The following is an 18277-nucleotide window of genomic DNA, read 5'->3' as shown; positions in this document are numbered from 1 at the left end:
AGATCAGAGAACATTTCTGTAGTGGATTGAAACCGAGGGAGGAAAGGGAGGAAGAGAAAATTTTTCCTAAGAAATGGAATAATGAATGGTTCTTCCAAAAGCTAAAGTCATTGTTTATACATCTACACTATGAGTCACTACGTTATGGTGTATATGTGTGCATCTTTACCACCGCGCAACATTCAGGACAAGCGGCCCCGGCTCTTTTCCAGAAATTATGTTTTAAGGGAGATTTTTAGACTCTGGGGAGCAAACTTTAAATCGTTACGATTACACCACATTAAAAATGTCATTCTGATCATAGAAATGTTTACCTAAGATAGTCCTGGTGTACTAGAATGTATTGCCTTTTAGACCATTTGTTTGATAACACCATATGTGCTAACGTATTTTGCTATTTTCTGCAGAACATTTTTAATTCCTCGAGAAATTCTTGGCCAGATCTAAAAAACGCCCTAAAGGCGTGAAGATTGTCGTCTTTACTGCTAAATTAGTCAGGGCAGTTGTATGATACTTTACATTGTGATGCTACTTTTCACATCCTGCTTTTGCAAACTACAGGCGAATGAATATCAAAGGCAGCAGAGGAAAACTGCAAACAACTGAACATACTAGTGACAGGGGGCAATAATAAGAGAATCTCCAACAACTCTACAGTCTCTTCTGGGTGTTCACCTTCTGTGAAATAAAACATAAGTCACTTGACGATCATCATTAGAATAGTTGTTTATGGAAACATGATTTGGGGACTCCCATGGTTCTCTGGATTTCTGTATGGGAACACTGGATCTATCAGACTGTAGTCCGATGCCTGTTAACTTTACTTGTCCAGAGGTGGAACCAGAAACCCCTGAAAAATTTCGCTGTTACATTTGATGTAGGTCATTGCTGACTTTAAACTTCTGCTATAACCTCCTGTTTTCACACAGCATGTCCCCAGGCCACCCTATGCAAAAGTTTAATATGACGAAGGAGACTGTCGGTGCCGTGCCTCTGAATTTCTTCATTCTCATCTTTGGTGCTGGGTTCCTGCTACTGATATTCTGCCTTATATTTTGCTGCTACCTTTTCAGGCAAGGCTTTGGTGGTAAATGGCATTCCCAGCTGATGCTGATCCAATTTACAGTAGTAAACATCAAAGTCTTCCATAGGAGGTATATGTAGGGAAATTCTCCTGATATACACATGCAAATGAAGTCTGAATTGACCCTTATTTGCAGTCTGTGTTCCCATCCAATTATTATTTTTTGTTTAATTATATCAACAGGATTGGGGGGGGGGAACAGCTTTCCTAGAGACTTTCCTCCTTCCCTTTCTTAGGATCTGTTGCTGTATTCAGCAAACGGTGAATGGTAGGAGGACTGACTACAAATATGACAATGTCCTTAAATACAGTACCACTTATTGAAACCAGCATGAAGCAGTTTCAGGCTGGGTTCACACGACCTATTTTCAGGCGTAAACGAGGCGTATTATGCCTCGATTTACGTCTGAAAATACGGCTCCAATACGTCGGCAAACATCTGCCCATTCATTTGAATGGGTTTGCCGACGTACTGTGCAGACGACCAGTCATTTACGCGTCGTCGTTTGACAACTGTCAAACGACGCGTAAAATGACTGCCTCGGCAAAGAAGTGCAGGACACTTAGGGTATGTTCACACGTAGTCAACAAAAACGTCTGAAAATCCAGAGCTGTTTTCAAGGGAAAACAGACCCTGCTTTTCAGACGTTTTTTTACCAACTCGCATTTTTTGCGGCGTTTTTTACGTCCGTTTTTGGAGCTGTTTTCATTGGAGTCTATGAGAAAACAGCTCCAAAAACGTCCAAAGAAGTGTCCTGCACTTCTTTTGCTGAGGCGGTATTTTTACGCGTCGTCGTTTGACAGCTGTCAAACGACGATGCGTAAATAACAGGTCGTCTGCACAGTACGTCGGCAAACCCATTCAAATGAATGGGCAGATGTTTGCCGACGTATTGTAGCCCTATTTTCAGACGTAAAACGAGGCATAATACGCCTCGTTTACGTCTGAAATTTGGCCGTGTGAACATACCCATATATACACTATGTGCAGGACACTTCTTTGAAACGTAATTTGAGCCGTTTTTCATTGAATTCAATGAAGAGCAGCTCAAGATTACGGGCGTCAATGACGCCTCGCATAATGCGAGGAGGAGCATTTACGTCTGAAACGACGCAGCTGTTTTCTCCTGAAAACGGTCTGTAATTTCAGACGTAAAAGCCAGTTCTCGTGTGCACATACCCTCAGGCTTGTTCGCTCTCATCAGTCGAAAACATGGCTTAAAGCATAACTAAACTTTCAATTAACTTTTTTTATTTTCTGGCAGCATGTGTAATATAAATACATTTTGTAATGTACTTTCATGTATTTGGGGTCCTTTTTGTGTAATTATGTATGTGAAATAGCCACTCTGAGCCTTCTTTAGCACATTTTATTTCTAGGCTATTTCTTGTTGCTAGCAGAAATTTGTACACCGTTTTGTATGTATTGCCTGGGTGTACAGGTGGTCTGTGCCCGCATAGCATGTTTGTCTCCATCCTGACACCATGCAGCTAGCAGAGCGCATCATATTCTCTTCCCTGCGCTCTGCTGCTGCCTGTTCCATAGTATGTAGCAGGGTTCTCTGCATAATAAGTGCCCATCTGGCGGTGCCTCCCTGTACCCTCTCTATACAATCTGGAACCGGTAGCAGTAGAGTGCAGTGAAAAGAATGTGATGGGAAATATGGGCAGATTGAATATTGCATTCATCACACACTGTAACAAATGTCCCTATCATCTGGCCAGAAGCAGAAAGTGTGAGAGAATAGATGTGGACTGTTGCACAGGGAAAAAAGCTGAAAAAAGGTACTTTGAAGTGAAAAACCACTGTTTTTCCCATAGTGACATAATAGTTTTGTTTTGGTTTTGCGAAAGTTTAGTTACACTTTAACCCCTTAATGACCAGCCTATTTTGGACCTTAATGACCAAGCTATTTTTTACGTCTTTCAATCGTCGCATTCCAAGAGCTATAACGCTTTCATTTTTGCGTCGACATAGCTGTATAAGGTCTTGTTTTTTGCGGGACAAGTTGTATTTTTTAATAGCACCATTTTTAGGTACATATTATTTATTGATTAACTTTTATTAACTTTTTTTTGGGGGGCAATAGAAAAAAATCTGAAATTTCGCCACACTTTTTTGCGTCCTAAATCTACACCGTTTACCGTGTGGTATAAATAACACTAACTTTATTCAGCGGGTTGTTATGATTTAAACGATGCCTAATTTGTATAGTTTTTGTATGTTTTACTACTTTTACACAGTAAAAACGCTTTTTTTTCTAAATTATTTGTTTTTGTGTCTCCATATTTGAAGAGCCGTAACGTTTTTATTTTTTCACCGATGCGGTTGTATGAGGGCTTTTTTTTTTGCGGGACGACTTGTAGTTTTTATTGGTACCATTTTGGAGTAGATGCGACTATTTGATCACTTTTTATCACATTTTTTTACAGTCAGTATTCACAGAAAACAGCAATTTTTCCATAGTTTTTTATTAATTTTTTTACGGCGTTCACCGTGCGGGTTAAATAATGTAATAGATTTATGGTCGGGGTCGTTACGGACGCGGCGATACCAAATATGTGTAACTTTTTAACTTTATTTTGTTTTTTTAATAGTAAAGCATTTTGTAAGGGGAAAAGCTGGGTTTTTCATTTTTTTCACATTTTTTTTTAAATTAACTTTATTAAACTTTTTTTTTTTTCCACTAGGGGACTATAATATGCGATTCTGCGATCGCATTTATAATACACTGCAATACTTTTGTATTGCAGTGTATTACTGCCTGTCCGTTTAACACGGACAGGCATCTGCTAGGTCATGCCTCCGGCATGATCTAGCAGGCATTCACTTCAGGCAGACCTGGGGGCCTTTATTAGACCCCCGGCTGCCATTAGAGACACAGACACTCGGCGATCGTATCGCCGGGTGTCGGTGGGGGAGAGAGGGAGCTCCCTCCCTCTCTCCAAAACCACTCAGATGCGGTGCTCGCTATTGAGCACCGCATCTGAGGGGTTAAACGTGTGAGATAGATACTAATATCGATCTCACACGGCAGAGCAGGGACGCTCCCAGCCCTCAGCTGCCTCTAGCAGCTGAGAGCAGGGAGATTTGACAGCTCCTTGCTCTGTAAACTTATGCCGATGCCGCGACGTAAAAAGTCTATGGCATCGGAATAAGACCCGTTAGTGACCGACGTAGAAACACGATAGGCCGGTCACTAATGGGTTAAAGAGGTTCCTCACTTTGGACAATTCCTACTTGTTAGAAGGGTCCCTTGACAAAAAGATCACATAGTGCACCCCACTTACGATCCCCAGCAATCCGCTGTAATCTGTGGGAAATCCTGGCTGTAAAGAACCTTTTACACTGGTCAAATATCGGGCAAACGAGCGTTCACGATAATTGCCCTGTGTAAACAGGGCAGCGATCAGCAGATGAACAAGCAAACGCTCGTTCATCAGCTGATCGGATAATTTTAAATGTGTCAAATATTATCATTGTCGGCAGAATATCTCCCTGTGTTAACAGGGAGACCCATTGCCAACATGATAGAAATGTATGGGGACGAGCGATCGGAGTAACGAGCACTCGTCCCCATACTAGTTCCTTGTGAAAGGAGAAAATGAGCGCCAATGAACGAGCTGTCTCTTTGGTCGGCGCTTGTTGCGCTAGGCCATAATTGGCCAGTGTAAAAGTACCTTAGCCTTCAATTTCCCTGCAGCACCACCACAGGAGAAATTAAGCATTACACAGTGCCTATTCAAATCAAGAAGTTGTCTGTGTAATACGGGACAGGACAGGTCCTCCATAGTGAGAGACGCTCTTTGTAACCGCTCTCCACTCTTGCCAAGATACGAGGATCGTGAAAAGAGGACCCCATCTATTAACTCCGAATTCTTTATTAAGGTATATGAAAATAAGTTTTCTAAACTGGACAAACCCTTTAAGTTGTGCAGGGCTTGGGAAGCACCATCACGACTGGTAAACCCAAACAAAGTGTGTTGCGTGGGCAAGTAAAATCCTTAATAACTTGATAAATCTTATTCAGGGGGAAAAAAAATAATAAAAAAATTGTACAGATCTGCACCTTCGCGTCAATGATACATAATTTTCTTAATTTTAGACTCAAACAACAGGAGCAGTAAATGAGGCGTGGCTATAAGAAGGTATGCTTATTTCTTCAATAGATTAATTTAAAAAAAATTCTGTTCTTTTATTTAGCTTTTCATTACTTGAAATATTAGGTCACATTTTGTTGAATATCAGACTATGAACAGATGCTTACACATACCGCCCAACCATTCCGTTTTCACTGAGCTGTTCCCACACAGACGGCATATGCTATAGTGAATGGAACGGCTCCCGTTCGCATTCACTATGGGGATGTATGTGCCGTATTCTATCTCTGTATGTGTCGTTAATCGACACATACAGAAATGAAAAAAAAAATGGCAGCCTCCATAGAGAAGTAGAAGAAAGAAAAAAGTACAACACAAATAAATAAAATTTATTTTAACGATATACTAAAAGCAATAACATAAAAAAAAAAAAATTCGTGACACCTTCCCTTTAAATGTACTCGTGGTGGGCTTTCCTGGGTGCAGTGGGTGTGGGGCTAAAACATCCTGTGAATGTAGATTTATACGTTGGAAGGTTACATAGCACATTAGGGCCAAGATCACACCCACACAGTTTAGATGCAGATTTTGGCTCTGTTTTTTTTAAAATCAATAAATTTTTATTGAAAAAATTTGTACAACTTTTTTTCAAACAATAAAGAAAACCATCCTTGGTCCCAGAACATGGACCTGTGTACAATAATACATACATGTGATATGTCATTGAAGGATATACATAATCATAACCAGAAAACAACAACAAAAGAACGTAAGAACTTTACTATGCCATTTTCAAACCAATGTTAATATTAAATATGTCATATTGCCAGCGATCTTTCTGCACTTAAGTGTAATACTTCGAATTTACCCAAAGCTCCCAATACCGTGAATTCTTCGCATACCCAGAGGGAGATTGTAAAAGCATGGATTCATGATGACATGCTATATTTACCCTGCCTATCACCTCCGATAAAGAAGGGGAGATAGTTGATTTCCATGACTTAGCTATTGCCATTCTAGCAGCAATGAAAACATGGTGTATCAGTACCCAATGCTCCGCCATTATGTCTTCCAAGCCAATGTCTAAAATAGCCAATTCTGGGCAGAACCTCATAGGTTCTCCTATAATTTCAAGAATGAGGCGAAATACCTCCCTCCTCAGTACCCCCACCCTAGGGCAGGACCACCACATATGCAACGTGGAACCCAGGGAACCACATCCTCTCCAGCAGCCATTAGAACTGCCTTGGAATATGTGTGCACATCTGGAAGGAGTTAGGTACCATCTCATGTGGATTTTACGGGTGAGTTCAATATGGTTAACACATTTGGAGTGATGAGTAATCCAACTAGAAGCTTTCATCCATTGTGCCATGGAAAACGTCGAACCCATCTCCCGTTCCCATCGTAATATGTGAACTGTCTTCCCTGAGGACTGTTTTTTCAAAATTAGATCATAGCTACAAGCTAGACCCTTACTGTGACCTTGCCATTTAAACAGGAATTTATGATATGGGGAAAGACTTTTGGGTTGAGCTGGGATGGCTATAGTTTGTATCATATGCCGTATCTGGAGATACTGGTAAAACATGGATTTATTTACGTCATATTCCCTTACCAACTGCTCAAAGGATTTGAAGTGTTTTCCCTCATATAAATCTGAGAGAGCTGTTACGCCCAGCGATTCCCATGTCTGCAAAAATACATGTGGGACCAAAGGTTGAAACGCTTGCAATGGTATATGATCATTAGATAAGTACACCCAGCGATTTGCGCATACCTCTAATTTCCAGCCTCAATTGAAACGCACTTTGTCCAACTTTGATATGGCATGGGCAGAATCAGGGTTGACATACCTGGGGATAAAACTCTACTCCTCGTTGTCTCTGGTTCTGCAGGAAAATTACTCAGGGCTAATAGCAGATTTACGACTGGAGTGTGAAAGACTGAACAAGTTCCAGTTATCCTGGATTGCTAGAGTCAATTTGGTTAAAATGTTACTGCTTCCCAAATACTTGTATTTCTGTAGGACTATTCCACTGTTAATACCTACTAGCATCACTTCTCAAATTCAACATATGTTTCTCCAGTTCATTTGGAATAATAAAAGAGCGAGGGTTGCCAAATCTTTATTGTATCAGAAGGTTAAGGAAGGAGGTCTGGGAGTCCCAGAGGTAACGGCATATAACGTAGCAGCCGTCCTAGACCAGTTAGGTTCGTTATGGAACTCCTCGGCTCCGTCACTTTGGGCACAGTTGGAAAATGAGATGTTTCCCCGTTCCTCCATTCGTAATCTGATGGCCGCGACATATGTGGGGACAGATAGGTCTAAGGTGGTCTTGGTAACCACATCTGATGCACTGAAATGCTGGCTCTGTTTTTTTTAACAAAACACAGTAGTGAACACAAAAATAGGAGATGCATCAGTCTTTTCTTTATAACGTTTCTTTTGGATCCACTTCTGGATTTGGCTTAAACACCTGAAAACTGATCCAAAAAGTGCATCAAAACTGTGTGTGTGATTCTTGCCGTATATTGTAGATTCTGCATTCCATGGGGCAAAGCATCTTGGTATTAGTCAATTTACATTATGCAGTTTTTTATGGATTTTTTTTTAAGCCAAACACTGATGTGGATTCTAAAGGAAGGACAAGCATAAAAGGAAAGATTTACTGCCTTGAATCACACATGCAGTTTTTGTGGCAGTTATTTTCTTTACCCAAACACCGGAGTGGACACAAACGAGCGAAGTATCACTCTTTCCTTTTATAGGGTGCAGTCACACGTGGAAGATTTAGTTCCAGAGATTTTCTGAGTCTGAAAATCTGTTCCATTCATCTGAATGGGGTTGTTTCTGTAGCAGGTACCTGGATTCCTGCAAGTTCTTTAGAGATGAATGGAGCTGATTTTCCCAGGCTGTTCATGAGATCAAATGTTAACTTGTAAATGTTCCCATTAGATACTATTTATAGGGCACAGCTGCTCACTAATGCCATACAGAGCTGGTTACCTGCATGTGTCCAGTTTGCACAAAATCTCCTTGAGAATCCACCCATACTTTTCCTTTTTTCTGGATGCACGTGCCTGCTTTCTTAGGGTATGTGCACACGGCAGCGTCCATTACGGCTGAAATCACGGAGCTGTTTTCAGGAGAAAACAGCTCCTGAATTTGAGACGTAATAGCATGTTGCCGGCGTTTTTCGCTGCGTCCATTACGGACGTAATTGGAGCTGTTTTTCTATGGTGCCAATGGAAAACTGCACCAATTACGTCACGAGAAGTGACAGGCACTTCTTTGACGCGGTCGTCTTTTTTTACGTGCCGTCTTGACAGCGGTGCGTAAAAAAAATGACCGTCGGCACAGAACATCGTAAAGCCCATTCAAATGAATGGGCAGATGTTTGCCGGCGCATTGGAGCCGTATTTTCGGACGTAATTCGAGGTTAAAATGCCAGAATTACGTCCGTAAATAGGGTGTGTGAACCCAGCCTAAAGGAGAATTTGGCTTGTGACAAGATAGAGCTCTGATAACTGTAACTAGTGGCGCACATGTGTCCATCGCATAACCAGCACTGATTTGTATTCCCTTGGCGTAAACATAAAAGGTTCCTATTGAATGAAAGCAAACAGATCTTGAAAACAATGAGGAATTGATACAGAAAGTATAGTAGAAAATTTGAACTTTTCATTACTGAACAACATGTATTTGCTGAAACTGGAATGCCCTATTTAAGATTCCGATAGCTGTGAGTCAAGTCTCTCTTAGGACGATCTTCCAAACTTCTATGTATCTGCTCATGTAACAGAGATAAAATACAGGCTGTTCATGAGATCAAATGTTAACTTGTAAATGTTCCCATTAGATACTATTTATAGGGCACAGCTGCTCACTAATGCCATACAGAGCTGGTTACCTGCATGTGTCCAGTTTGTGTCACTGAAATGACAAGTCTTCAGAGACATCAACCTTTATGCTTATAAAATAGATTTAATGAAATGTTATTTCTATTTCCTGTTAAGGCGGTGTTCACATCAGCATTGGTTTCCGTTCATGGGTTCTGTTGCAGCTTCCCATTGGCGGAACCCATGAACGGAAAGCCAAACGGAAACCAAATCTTCCGTTTGCATCACCATTTATTTCAATGGTAATGCTTCCGATACAAATGCTTTCCATTTATTTCTGTTCCATAAGGTTTCCGTTTTGTGTTTTTTTTAGCGTGTAGTCGACTATGTTATTGTTTCCGATAAAAAAACAAACCTGAAACCTTATGGAATGGAGACAAACAGAGACCATTTACAATGGAAGCATTACCATTGAAATCAACGGAAAGCTGCAACGGAACCCGTGAACGGAAACCAATTCTGATGTGAACAGGCCCTTAAGCAAATATTTGATGCAAAGATCAGTGATTTGTATAGCATCCTATTATTCTTTATTTACATGCCAATGATATGTTACATAATGTTGTGCAAAAATTTAACATTGGTTTTTACATAGATTACTGTGGAGTGAAGTTCACAGTCTAATTTCCCTGGACAGACACATGAAGCAGATTTAGTTTCACAGGATGTCCGTATATTTTTAGCTATAGATTATGAAGTGTTGCCTACGGTATTCATTCCTAAAAAAAAAACACATGTATCATAAAAAAGTAGGCCTTTTACATTGTTTTCTAAACAAAAAAATGCTGACAAAAGTGTGTCTGAAGGAAACCCAAAGGGACTTTACAATTTAAGAGAAAAGTAACAAAATAAAAATAGTAATGTGTTTTACTTGGAAGATCAAACCGATTCTCCATACACCAGCCATGGATCGGCAGTTGTCCTAATGACATATACTATACACAGAGGTTTATATTTCATGGATTCACAGAATCTGTGAGGTAAAAAAAAATTGTAGTGTCTTTCAATGCATGCGGTATCACGGAGATATTCTCCTTTAGAAGCATTGCTTTTGGGGGAAACATACAAAGGCACCATATGCCAGCACACGGACGGTATGCTAACCCATTTGGTCAGATCCGAACATAAATAACTATTTGTAATTGGAGTCTCCATGAGTTATTGCAGTGCTGCTGTTAAGACTCTGTTCACATCTGCGTTGGGGTCCTATTCTGACGTTCCGTCGGAGATTTACGTCAGAACGGGACCCTGAACAGACACAAACTGACACCGACGGAAACCAGAGGTTTCCGTCTCCATCACCATTGATTTAAATGGTGACGGAGCCGGTCCCGGTGGTTTCCGTTTGCCTCTTTTGTGCACCGGACCCGTCATTTTGCCGGAAGCAATAGCGTAGTCGACTATGCTATTGCTTCCGGTAAAACGACTGATCGGGTGCACAACGGAAACCACGGGCACAGTCACCATTGAAATCAATGGTGATGAAGATGGATCCTTTGGTTTCCGTCGGTGTCAGTTTGTGTCTGCTCATGGTCCCGTTCTGACGGAAACCTCAGATGAAACGTCGGAACGGGACCCCAACGCAGATGTGAACAGAGCCTAATACATTTATTTTGTATAAATCATCAGCCATAGACCAATGTATAAGGCTGGGTTCACATGACTTATTTTCAGGCGTAAACGAGGCGTATTATGTCTGAAAATAGGGCTACAATACGTCGGCAAACATCTGCCCATTCATTTGACTGGGTTTGCCAACGTACTGTGCCGACGACCTGTCATTTACGCGTCGTCGTTTGACAGCTGTCAAATGACAACGCGTAAAATGACTGCCTCGTCAAAGAAGTGCAGGACACTTCTTTGCAACGTAATTTGAGCCGTTCTTCATTGAATTCAATGAAGAACAGTTCAAATGTTCGGCCGTCAAAGACGCCTCGCATAATGCGAGGAGGAGCTTTTACGTCTGAAACGACGCAGCTGTTTTCTCCTGAAAACAGTCTGTCTTTTCAGACGTAAAAGCCAGTTCTCGTGTGCACATACCCTTCATATAAAATGTTTGCCAATCATTTCTTAGAAGGTAATAACCTGTAGGTCAATTTACATTTCCAGGTGGTTTTGAAGGATAAAACAAATCAGCCTTGTTGGGGTCTAACATATTGTTCAGTATACATTATGGATGGCACGTACTGGTAAAAGCCTCAGGGTATGTGCACACACACTAATTACGTCCGTAATTTACGGACGTATTTCGGCCGCAAGTACCGGACCGAGCACAGTGCAGGGAGCCGGGCTCCTAGCATCATAGTTATGTACGATGCTAGGAGTCCCTGCCTCTCCTTGGTACTACTGTCCCGTACTGTAATCATGTTTTCAGTACGAGACAGTTGTCCGGCAGCGAGGCAGGGACTCCTAGCATCGTACATAAGTATGATGCTAGGAGCCCGGCTCCCTGCACTGTGCTCGGTCCGGGACTTGCGGCCGAAATACGTCCGTAAATTACGGACGTAATTAGTGTGTGTGTGCACATACCCTTAAGTGAACACATTCAGGATTTGATGAGAATTTAGATGCGGATTCCATGCCTAAGGCCTCTTTCACATGAACGTTTGCGTTTTGCGCATGCAAAAAATGCAGCGTTTTGCACGCGTTACAGTTCCGTGTGTCATCAGTGAATAGTGCGTGGCTGCGTGATTTTCACGCATATGCCATCCTTATGACACGCGGTTTTGATGTTTAGAAAAAGAAATAAAGGAAGTGCTTTTATTTTTTCCTTCATTTCTTTATCTAATGTTGCTCAAATCAAGCGCGACTAACGGAAGTGCTTCCGTGTGCCGTTCATGATGCGGGAAAAACGGCCAAGAATAGGACATGTCATGAGTTTTACACAGCGGAGATGAGCTGCGTGAAAATCACTGACTGTCTGAACGGCCCCATTCACTAACATAGGTCAGTGCAACGCGCGTGATTTTCACGCACGTATCACGGACGTTAAACACGTTCGTGTGGATAAGTCCTAAATCTTTACATTACGGCCGAGCCCCGCTCTATTTCATTTTTTGTCCATATGCCGTTTTAAGAGCAGGTCCAAGTCAACAGGGCATGTGTCCGTTGCAAGAAACTTGCAACTTGCCCTATTCTGGTTTGGATTTGCAGACCAGCCTTGTCCATTGAAATCTATGGGTGCATGAAAAAAAGGGACAGCACACAGATGACCTCCGTGTGGTGTCTGTTTTTCAAGGATCAATTGCTAAGTGAAGCAGAAAAAAGCACTCTGCTAAGTCAGTTTTAATTTTCTTCCAAACAAGAAAAACGGATGACATTTGGACATAAAAAATAGACACCTGGATGAAAAAGTCTTTTTTGAGGACGCAAATCGGGCCTTATATAAGTATTTGTGAATTCCGTAATATTATCAATTTTAATAACAATTCTCAGAATTCTTTGTGTAAGCTTTATCTAGTTATATGAATCCATGAAATGGCGTAACAAAGGCAGCTATAATATAAAAAAAAAAGCAAAGCTTAAATTTTTCCTTCCCCTGAGTTCAAAGTAAGCACACAATGGGTTAATGACCTGCGTCTTCCCAGCCAGTACATAAGAAAATACATAATTAGTCTTAATTACAACTTCATTAACCCTCTGGCCTATAGTATAAATCACACCTTGACCAGACATACAATGTGTAGTAATTTAGTAATAACCCAAAAATAGGGGTGGGAAGCTGTGCTGCCTTTGAACTCAGGGAAAGGAAAATTTTCGGTCAGTAAATTTAAGCTTTCCCTATCGTTTCAAAGGCAGCACACAATGGGAATTCAAAACAATAGCAAAAAAAATGGGTGGGTATCAGCAACCTCGAGTACCCTTCTGCCAAAAGACACCTTCGCGTCAGCCAAGGTATCAAGCCTGTAATGCTTCACAAAAGTATCTGCTGAAGACCAGGTTGCTGCTTGGCAAATCTGATCTAGACCTACGTAGCGTCTTTCAGCCCAGGATGTTGATAGGGCCCTAGTAGAATGGGCCCTTAAATTAGAAGGATCCGAAAAGTTAGCTTGAGCGTAAGAAAAGGAAACTACATTTCTAGTCCAGTGACTAAGAGATGACTTGGAATCCTTCTCTATTACTTTTACTATTTGACGAGCATCAATTAGCAAATTTTCTTCATATCCTGTAGTATGCTTTAGATGTAGAAGGTCTTCTCGCACAGACCAGTAAATCAAGGACCTTATCTGACAGGCCTTTGTCAGATAGATTTCTCCTGTCAATTTCCATGCCGTCAAATGCAGTTTCCCTGGTTCTGGGTGAAACCGCCCGCTCTGCTGTAGGAGATCTTTCGATATCGGCAGTTTCCAATTTCAACCCCTGGAAAGCTCTAAGACTAAAGGAAACCAGCCTCTTCGAGGCCAGAATGGAATAATTGTTATTGCTGTAGCACGATCCTCTATTAATTTTTTTTAGGACTCTTGGGATTAAGGGGACTGGGGGGAAATGCATAGATCAGCAGATGCTTCCATGGGATGGAAAGGTTGTCCAGAGCCTCCGGATGACCTTCCCTGGAGCGAGAACAAAACCTCTGGACTTTGGCATTGTGGAATGATGCCATCACATCTATTTCTGGAAGACCAAATCTTGAAGTGATCAGAAGGAAAATACGATTGTTGATGCTCTATTCCCCCGGTTTGATGAAATTGCGACAGCCAATCTGCCTGGAGATTCAGATGCCCCTTGATGTGGATAGCAGCTTAATCTGCCACATTCGCCTACCACCCAAATCATGATTTTCTTGCATTCCTGAATTAACAATGGACTCCTTGTTCCGGTACAATACTGAAGCTAAGTTGTCTGTTTGTACAACGACTCTGTGGTGTCAAAGATAAACCGAGAAGTGGCGCAGGGCTAAGAAGATCGCTCGGAGTTCCCTGATATTGGAGGAAATCTGTGCTTCCTTTGGTTGCCACAGATGTTTGACCCACCTCTGACCTAAGTGCGCACCCCAACCCTTCTTTGAGGCATCTGTAGTCAAGACTAATTGAGGCAGTGGACTGAGGGACCTTCCTCTGCTTAGGCGTTTAGATGCTAACCACCAGTGGAGATCTAGTTTGGTCGCTTTGGAGAGGTGAATCCAATAGTCTAAGGTTTTTGGAGATCTGTCCCATTGGGACAGATTGAAGGCTCCTGAAGCGTGACCTGGCCCATGGTACTGCATCCAGTCGAGATCAGAAGACCTAGGACACTCAATGCTTCCCTGATCTGAACTCTGCGGGCTGTGATCAACAAGTTTAACTTTTTTATTATGTTGATAATTCTCTGACGGGACAGAGTGATGTACATATGAACCAAATCTATTACAAACCCTGGAAAGGGGCAGCACTGCATGGGGGTCAATCTGGATTTCTTGAGATTCAACAAAAAACCCAGATTGGTCAGGGTTCCGAGGGTTAAATTTAGATGCTCTAAGAGACATTCCTTTGAGGAGGTCCTAAGGAACCAGTCGTCCAAATATGGTAAGAGATATATTTCTCTCAGCCTGAAGAAGGCTGCAATAACCACAACGATCTTCGGGAATACTCTCGGTGAGGATGAAAGGCCAAAAGGGAGGCATGTGAACTGCAGATGTTTGACTATAGGCCCGAGCTGAATTGCTACTCTGAGGAATTTCCGTTGGCAATGGATAATAGGCATATGTAGTTAGGCATCTTTTAGATCAATATTACGGACTCCATCTTAAATTTGTTTTTTCTCATAAACCTGTTCAGAAATGTAAGATCTATTACTAGCTTCCAGCCCTGATCTTGCTTGGGGACTGCAAAGACTCTTGAATAGACCCCACACCGTCTCTGGTGATGAGACCTCTTCTAGAGCCCTTTTTTTCAGAAAACCCTGAAGTAGATCTAGCATAACTGGATTTTTCTGGAACATTTAAAGAGGCTCTGTCACCACATTATAATTGCCCTATATTGTACATGATGTGATCGGCGCTGTGATGTAGATTTCAGCAGTATTTTTTATTTAGAAAAACGATCATTTTTGACGGAGTTATGCCCTATATTAGCTTTATGCTAATGAGTTTCTTAATGAACAACTGGGCGTGTTTTACTTTTTGGCCAAGTGGGCGTTGTGGAGAGAAGTGTATGACGCTGACCAATCAGCGTCATACACTTCTCCCTATTCATTTACACAGCACATAGCGATACAGCTATATCGCTATGTGCTGCCACATAAACACACTATAACATTACTGCAGTGTCATGACAATGAATATACATTACCTCCAGCCAGGACGTGATGTGTAATCAGAATTCTGACACTTCGCTAACACAATCCCGACACTACTGCACAGCAAACGTGTTGACTTCCGTGTGACGCGCGTGATTCGCGCAACAGCAGTAAAAAGTGTGAATGAAAACAGAAAAGCACCATGTGCTTTTCTGTTTACAAACATACAGTGTCATAATGATGGCGGCTGTGCGAAAATCACACAGCCACGCATCATATGGTGATGACACACGGACATGCTCAAGTAAATCCAGCCTAACTCAGACTAATGGATGACGATCCTGAACGGACACCTTTATCGATTAACTGGGAGTTGCATAATAGAATATTTGAAAATGTATTTTAAAGGGATTGTCTAATTTTAAAAACTTAAAGCTTCGAATATTGCTGTATTTATCAGCTTTTGCCTTTCGCTATTTTTTTATAAATTTCCCCCAGTGACCTTTCAGACACATGATGGAATACTCTACGGCCTCATGCACATGGCTGTATTACAGCTCCCTACAAGTTCTTAGTTGTTCAGAGTCCTAATGTGGCATACATAGAAGTTTATAGGCCCATAAACATATCTTTGTATTCTCCCCAATTTCAGATTCATGTGGAATGTATCAGGGGGAAAAAAAATAAATATATATATATATATATAGCAGATATAAAAAAATGGTGACAGCACCCTGCAACACTAATGCCACCTAAACCACTAAATATAAATAGATATGCACTAAAGCTCAATCTACCTACAAATAGGGAGGTTCTTAGTGCACATTTTGATCAAAAAGTGTTAGCCCACCTGCCACGACAAGGCGACCTCTGTAAGGTGGGAACCTACGCTGCACATACACCCAGAACTGGGACTAAGCCTACATATATACCTGGGGATGGTAGGATCCAGCATTGAACTGATTAAAATCACCCAGGGCAGAGTGGGAGGAGTGTATATATATATATATATATTATGTACCCTCAGATGCCTTATTACTAGGGTATTCTTCCCTGGAACCATTCCTGCCAGGGAAGAATATCTTGGTAAAATGGTGCTGTATAGAGCAACATACGGCCACAAGTGCATGGCTCTGTAGTATGCGTCACCTTACAGGTCTCCTGCACACCCACTGCCATCTGCATAAGGTTTTGCTGTGGTGTTCCCATGATTTCAAATTGGTGATCCAACTAAAATACGCTAGGCTATGTTATGCTATAAATCAGCATTTTCGGTGTAGCAGGATGCAAATTCCATTTTTATTTGTGATAAAACAAATCGTTTTGTCCACATTGTAGAAAGTGTATTTGACAACATTCACATAGATCCGATTTCTAAATGTAAATGATATATCCACAGCAAATGTGTGCCGTGTGTCTGGAAGAGTTTAAAGTGAAGGAAGAACTTGGCTTGTGTCCTTGCACTCGTACTTTCCACACAAAGTAAGTGCCAGCCTGGAATAGGGTGATGCATTCCCTATACAAGAGTCATTTACAGGATCATGCCATACAGCTGTTCATAATAAGACAACTGATGACACGCTAGAATTTTAGATTGTAGGGGAGAACCAACTTATAGAAATACTACTTCATTGCTGTCCCAGCACTTAATAATTGTAAGTCTGCCATAGCCCTAAGTGGGTCTCAGTTATCACGATTTCCTGGTTATATAAAAACATTGCCCAATAATACAGAAAGCAAAAAGTTAGGACACTTATATTATGCCCCAATTTAGAGTTGTGGGACAACTGGTGCCATAGGTAAACAATACGGCCAGGAGACCATGCAGGTGATGTCATTATTTGTGGACGCATCATGTGAACCAGTGACCATATAAAATAGGTTCACCTGCCCTTACTTTCTCCACCTTGCTATAGTCTTTACCTTTTAGTGTGGATATGCTGAATTTGTGAACAGGGTACAGTAAGTGGCATTACTATGGCTTTTACTGGGTACTCTTTTAGAAGTGGGAAACACTTCTTAAACTTGTTCATGTCAGTGATGTTCACAAGTAACATTCTTGGAGACTTATGCAATGAAATAAATACATCCGTTTGGAGATAATCTATCGAGTTATTATTGTTGGTCTTGGCAAAAAGAAATAAAAATCATTCGTTATTTTGACAAAAAAAAATATCTGTAAGTTAGGACCTTGTTGTCCGTATGAGCTCTAAGACGTTTTAGTCCTTCATAGAAACAATTTTGCAGGTAATGTATGACTGACTTTCCTCTCGTTCCCTCTAGGTGCCTGACGAAATGGTTAGAAGTGCGAAACTCGTGTCCTATGTGTAATAAAACCATTTCATTGTCTATGCCCAGACCTTCCTTAGAACACATATGAAGTCGTCTTTAGCTCCATGTTTAGTTAGCTGCAGTGGAGAAAGCGTGCCAATGTGTATAGTGTGAAAAGCACCATGTACTGGTCACTCAGGCTCAGTTTTCACCACTAGTATAAATAATTATTGGGATGCTCCAGTCTCAGGTTATGTGAGGTAACAGGCACTCTCATCAATCTCCATTAAGGATTACCCATATCAATCAGGGAGCGTTAATCCATCTTCAGAAATAGATCAGATATTCATTAAGATGACAGGGTTACACAGTGCATGTTGTATTCTGGCTGGAGGAGGGTAAAGTAGAACATGGGAAAACATTGAGAGTTGGAGAAAGTGCAGAATACAGTGGAAGTGTAGAAAGTCAAGAAACTCTTGATTTATCTATAACTTCACAGGTAGCCCCATCCCAGATGAGTAAGGTCTGTTTCAGTTTGCTGGATCCCTTGCAATTTTACAGAACTAAAAGTTGGATCACCATAGGATTCAATGGTGAGCTACGTTTATTTCAGTAGAACCGAGGGAGGTCCAGGTATTGCAGCCATAATATGAACACTAAAATGCAGCCACATTATGGCCCTTTGAAACAGACTTCCTTCTCATA

General features: G+C 41.3%; 1 pseudogene; it reads left to right on the top strand.

Annotated features, from left to right (window-relative positions):
- Window positions 1–930: 930 nt before the first annotated feature.
- LOC142663662 (RING finger protein 24-like) lies at window positions 931–17681 on the top strand (annotated as a pseudogene).
- The last annotated feature ends 596 nt before the right edge of the window (window positions 17682–18277 follow it).

This window comes from Rhinoderma darwinii, chromosome 11, assembly GCF_050947455.1.
Source record: "Rhinoderma darwinii isolate aRhiDar2 chromosome 11, aRhiDar2.hap1, whole genome shotgun sequence".
NCBI lineage: Eukaryota > Metazoa > Chordata > Amphibia > Anura > Rhinodermatidae > Rhinoderma > Rhinoderma darwinii.
This window is presented reverse-complemented; position numbering and strand designations above follow the sequence as displayed.